The sequence below is a fragment of the Suricata suricatta genome, chromosome 10 (genome assembly GCF_006229205.1).
Source record: "Suricata suricatta isolate VVHF042 chromosome 10, meerkat_22Aug2017_6uvM2_HiC, whole genome shotgun sequence".
NCBI classification, from domain to species: Eukaryota; Metazoa; Chordata; class Mammalia; order Carnivora; family Herpestidae; genus Suricata; species Suricata suricatta.
In genome coordinates, this window is record NC_043709.1 from 133,109,900 (window position 1) to 133,115,430 (window position 5,531).

The 5,531-nt window shown below is 44.4% G+C and overlaps 1 non-coding gene across 1 annotated transcript; it reads right to left on the reverse strand.

Moving 5' to 3' along the window:
* Positions 1-4,947: 4,947 nt before the first annotated feature.
* On the reverse strand, positions 4,948-5,079 carry LOC115305848. The gene has a single exon (XR_003915035.1). It is a non-coding gene; the product is annotated as a small nucleolar RNA SNORA42/SNORA80 family (small nucleolar RNA).
* Positions 5,080-5,531: the final 452 nt, after the last annotated feature.

Sequence of the window (5,531 nt, forward strand, 5' to 3'; positions counted from 1 at the left end):
TGGTTGTAAATGTACCAGTTCCACACCCATGCACATTTTTGCCAGGCTGCTGTGCATAAAGCAATACTTTGTTTTGCCTTAACTGGCATTCTCCTGATCACAGGCAAAGTTGATCAAGTTTTCCTATTTGATTTGGACATTTTTGTTTCCACTTCTTTGAATTGTTGGCTCATATCCTTTGCTCATTTTTTCCCATTTTTTATATCCTTTTGTATTGTTTAGGAACTCTTTATCTTTTTTGGCTCTAAGTCCTTTGCTAGGTATTTGCACTATTTCTCCTGGTTTGTCCATGGATTTTAACTTCCTACTATAAAACAGGAGTTTTAAATTCTGATGTGGTCAAATTTAATCAATCTTTACCCTTTGACTTTTGCTTTCTTGTGCCTTGGTTACGAGACCTTCTGTCATCCCACAGATATTTCCCTACATCTCCTTGTCCTGACTTTTAAAATGTTGCCACTTTTGAAGCGCCTCAGTTGGTTGAGCGTCTGACTTCAGCTCAGGTCATGATCTCGTGGGTCATGAGTTCAAGCCCTGCATTGGGCTCAGTGCTGACAGCTCAGAGCCTGGAGCCTGCTTCGGATTCTGTGTTTCCTCTCTCTCTGTTCCTCCCCTGCTCATGCTCTGTCTCTCAGTGTCTCTCAAAAAAATTTAAAAATGTACTGCCATTTTTATTGAGGTTTTCCATCTTTTTGTTGACATGTTGGGAGGCAGGGATTTAACTTAATTCCTCCCGCAGAGGCAGAGCCTGCATGGTGATGCCAGCAGCAGGAAACACCTCCCCACACCCACCACCACTGGCAGAAGTGGTGCCTGCACTACGTGCCACCTTCCACTTATACTTCATTCTGCCCCAGGGATGTCTGCTGATCGCTGTCCTGGTAACGCTGCCTTCACAGGAGCTCTAGAAGATTTGAAATCCTAGGACTGGTTCACATAGGGTCTCCAGAACTTTCCTGGCTCTCGTGCACAGGGGTTTTAGAATCCGCATCTGTTCTGAGGATTGTGGGTCCTCTGCTTGCTTCTTTTCCATTTCCAAGTTTAATCTTACATCTTCCCCCTAGTTTTCCATCTTCACGTGCTTCATCACCCACTTTTCTCCTTTTCCTTCACTCTCTCTGGGGACGTGAGCAGAGACCTCAAATGGGAGTCAGGAAAGCAGAGCTGGAATTTGAGCTCAGTCAGGAGCCAGCTGTGGGACCTTGGGCAAGTCTTCCCACCCCTCTGAGTTTTAGTTTTTTCCCCTACAAAATGAGGGAGGGAGGAGACAGCTCCTGACTTCCGGCCTCACTTCTGCTCCTTCACACGACGGCTTGCTCAGTCACGTGGCTTAGCCTTCCACCCCAACGTGTACGTCCAAGGAAAACAACCCCTCCCCCTTCTGTACCCCCACATGATGGCCGTATGTGCCATAATATTCTCAGAGGCAACATTGTGAGATCGCCCCTCTGCAGAACAAAGAAAGGAAGCATTTGGGGGCGCCCGGGCGGTTCAGTCGGTTGAGCGTCCGACTCTTGGTTTAGGCTCAGGTCATGATTCATGGCTTGTGAGTTCGAGCTCCACATTGGGCTCCGTGACAGCACGGAGACTGCTTCAGAATCTTCCTCTCCCCACCTCTGCTTGTACGCGCTCTCTCTCTCAAAATAAATAAACTTAAAAAAAAAAAAAGGAAAGGAAGCATTTGGTGGGTACCATTGAGAGGTTTAGCTATTTAAACAGCTTAATCTTCTGGCTCCCCTTTCGCGGACTCCTGCTTGGAGACACAGAGGCCCTGTGCACCGTGCTCACCGGGTAGGATTAGCCTAGAACCTGTGCCCAGGTGTCTACCTCTTGCTGGCAATGAGGGCTCCGTCTTCAACCCTGCAAATGGCTAGATTGCCTTTGGCTTGCCCAGCTGTGTATTTGCTTTGCTGTTAATGGTCACAGAGACTTACTGAGGCAATAGTGTTCTGGGTAATTACACTCTCAGGTGAAGCATTAGATCTTCTGAGATCTCATTAGATTACCTGAATTCTCATCCGCATGGAGAGACAGGCTAGTGGGCAGCTCTGCTCATTTGACTTTCTAGGGCCTTGGGGGAAACACCTTCGAAACGATGTATGCTCTTCACCGTGTTTATTTTTTAATTTTTAAAAAATATTTATTTTTGAGAGAGAGGGAGAGACAGAGCATGAGCAGGGGAGGGGCAGAGAGAGAGGGAGACACAGAACCTGAGGCAGGCTCCAGGCTCTGAACTGTCAGCACAGAGCCTGGCACGGGGCTTGATCCCAAGAACTGTGAGATCATGACCTGAGCTGAAGTCAGACGCTCAACAGGCTGAGCCACCCAGGCGCCCCAGGGCCTTTCAGTTCTTGTGGAGAACCCCTGACGGCTACCACTGCGCTCCAGTGAAGAATAATCATTACCAGGCTCACACACGTTCAGGAGCTTTGGATTTTTTCTAATCCTTTTACTTTTCCATTAGCAATTCCAGGCTCTTTGCAGGTGGAGTCACTGGGACTCCTAAAGTTGAATATTTCAGAGAGACAATAATAACCAAGTTAACACGTGAGTGCTATTTATACTATTACACTTTGAAATTTATTTTTTAAATATTTATTTATTTTGAGGGAGGGCGGGGAGGGGCGGAGAGAGAGAATCCCAAACAGGCCCTGCACTGTCAGCACCTAACTCAGGGTGGGGCTTGAACCCACAAACTGAGATCATGACCTCAGCTGAAATCAAGACTCAGACCAACTGAGCCACCCAGGTGCCCCTTACACTTTCAAGTTTAAAGAAACCCAGAAAATTATACAACTTAAATTCTCACTGTATTTCTGACTGCCACTGTTATCCTATTCTATCTCCTCCGTTCTTTACTTTCCAGGGGAAGGGTGAAGCCCATGGGCCCTTATCATAGAAAGGTTTTTATATCCAGAAAATAAAGTAAATGTATAGGACTGCAAAAGAGATAAATTATAGTGAAATCCAGTTGCCTTTGTTTCTTGTTATACCATAACAAATGTTACACCACAGCGGGATTCAACGCGCTCAGCCTCCGGAATTAAAAACGTTTTAAGAGCGTTACTACCTGTGCAGGGACTGCTTCATCCTACACGGAGGAGAGAGCAGCCGCCGAGCCCAGGGTGGGGGCGCCTGTGTACCCTCGTCGTCTGGTGAAGGCGAGCCAGCAAGCACGCACAGAAGCGAATATTGAGGTTAGCAGATCGCGAAAACAGTGTGTTAGTCTTGTTTGTTCAAGACTCGAGGTTACACAGAGCTGTTACGTGTCTTCTCCCACCTTCTGCTAGTTTTTTGTTATTGCTAGCATTCATAAACAGTGGAAATTTTTCTGCGGCTTCACTCTCCACTGCCTATTGTCCTAGTTCCCTGGATAGGGTGGTCTCTAACATTCCCCACTCCTGTTTGTTAGTAATTCAAATCTTTGAACACTTTAGTCCGGTATTTGAGACAGTGGGACATATTGGTCACGCAATACCATGAGTTTTATAGTCCTGATGTTTTGATTTATGAATTGAATCAAACACTTATCATGTAATTGATAAAAAAGAAACTTGGCTACGGGCACCCATGCTATCATATGGGATGGGCATGTATTTTTTATAAAACTTTAGGTAGATCCCTACAAAAGCGACCTTTAAAAACAGGATTCCCGAGACATAATGCCTGCTCCCCTGTACTACTTGTAATCATTATACCAGGGAAGGGCTGGTTTAACAGAACCTTTGATGGAAGGTGGCCTGTTTTTATAAATGGGGCCCAGATCAGAGGCAATCAATACCAACAGAACATTTTATCTACAAGAGGAAGGTGAACGTAAACAGGAACTCTTTGCTGTTTTCTCAGCTTTTTGGTGCAACATTTGCCAGTCCGGTGGCAAAGAGGAAGGACAGTTTATCTTACTGGATTGGTGATTCCTCAAGCTTCTGCTGTGTGTAGACCAGCCAGCTTCCAGGGTGTGGCTGAAGCAGGGCTGGAGATCTCAGGAGCCAGAGTCTTTTTGAGGGTCAGTTTAAGATGGTTGCCTGGATCTGGATCACCTCACCAGGTTGAGGGTTTCTCTGAGTTGGCCTACTTACCTCCAGAGTGATGCCTGAAATTTTAATAAGGGCTGAATTCTTTGGTTGTATATCTGTGAAGTCCATCTCTAAATCTTCGAAAAGGGGTGACTCCTATTTTTTAAATATAATTTTCACAGAATAACAAGCACAGAAGATCGTGTATTAAGCAACAAACATTTAAAGATAACCAGTGTGGTACATTGCTGAAAGATAGTTTTTCTTCTCTTAAAAAAACCTCCATTTTTAGAGATAGCCAAATCAAGACCAATGCATTTGTAGAACAAGTCCAGTGTTAACAATCCTGGCCTAATTATTTCCATAAGCTCAGCAAGAATAAGGATTGTTCATGAGGATTTTTTAAAGTTTGCTTTGCTGGGACCTTTTATAAAGAATCTCCAGATTGAACTTCTAGTAGCCTTTCCAGGCCAGAAGCCAAGTCAAGTACTGTAGAATTGGGCAAATTTCTCTTCATGAGGTCCCCAAGATGTGCTAAGGTTCTCGCACCTTCCAGGAAGTGACCTTCTTGACTCACCTGGGGAGGCTTCTGGGAACTCTGTGAGCAAGGTATCCAGCCAACATTTTAAAGAGGCTTTATGGCTCCATGTTCCATGAAGTCAACCTTAGTTCCTTAAAGCTGTTTGGTCATATGAGAGTCTATGCATGACTCTCAAATATGACATTCCAGTCAACGCCTTGGTAAAAGAACCAGTATCTCCAATGGTGTCCTGCTACAAAATAAACAGATTCTTATTGAACTTCTGCCAACAATTGTAATTGCCATGAAAGAAAGACTACTCACTCTGAGTTTTGAATTTTAGATGGTTTAGGTAGAGAGAAAAGATAAATGTCTCAGGTTACAAACAAATACTTTTATGACATTTTTTCTCAGTGTGCGACCGCCTTCAGTGCCTGCAGTCTACGGCGTGGAGGCCAGGCCATGGTTCGGGGCCACCTTCGCTGTGGCGTGGGACACTATGAGAGACCCAGGGGGACGGGCCTGCCATTATGACATTTTTGTATATTACAGATGTCCCAAGAGAAAGTTTGATTAATCTGGATAAGCAACCATTAAAGAACCAGCAATATTCTTAACAAGAGTTGTAAAACTATCACTTTTCTCAGTTTATTTAGTCCCATGTTTCAAATTCTTATTCAGTGTGAATGTAGCTTTTAGTTCTGAAAATTTCTGCCTATTTTGGTATTAACCTTAAAGATGTCAAATACCTGTATTTGTCCCAAAAGTCCTTTTTACACCTCTCCTTGAAGAAGGAGATGTGCCCTCAGTGTTACAGCCAAGGACCACAGAAGTCAGATTTTCTCCCCAAATTTCCAGGTCAAAACGAACCAAGGAAAACAAAGGGTCTTGTGTGGACTTAACAAATTGGAGCAGAGATAACAGGAACTTATTTGACCTTTAGCAAATCCAGGTGGAATACAAGTTTGTTTCTGTTTCTTCTTAAAGACGTTTTG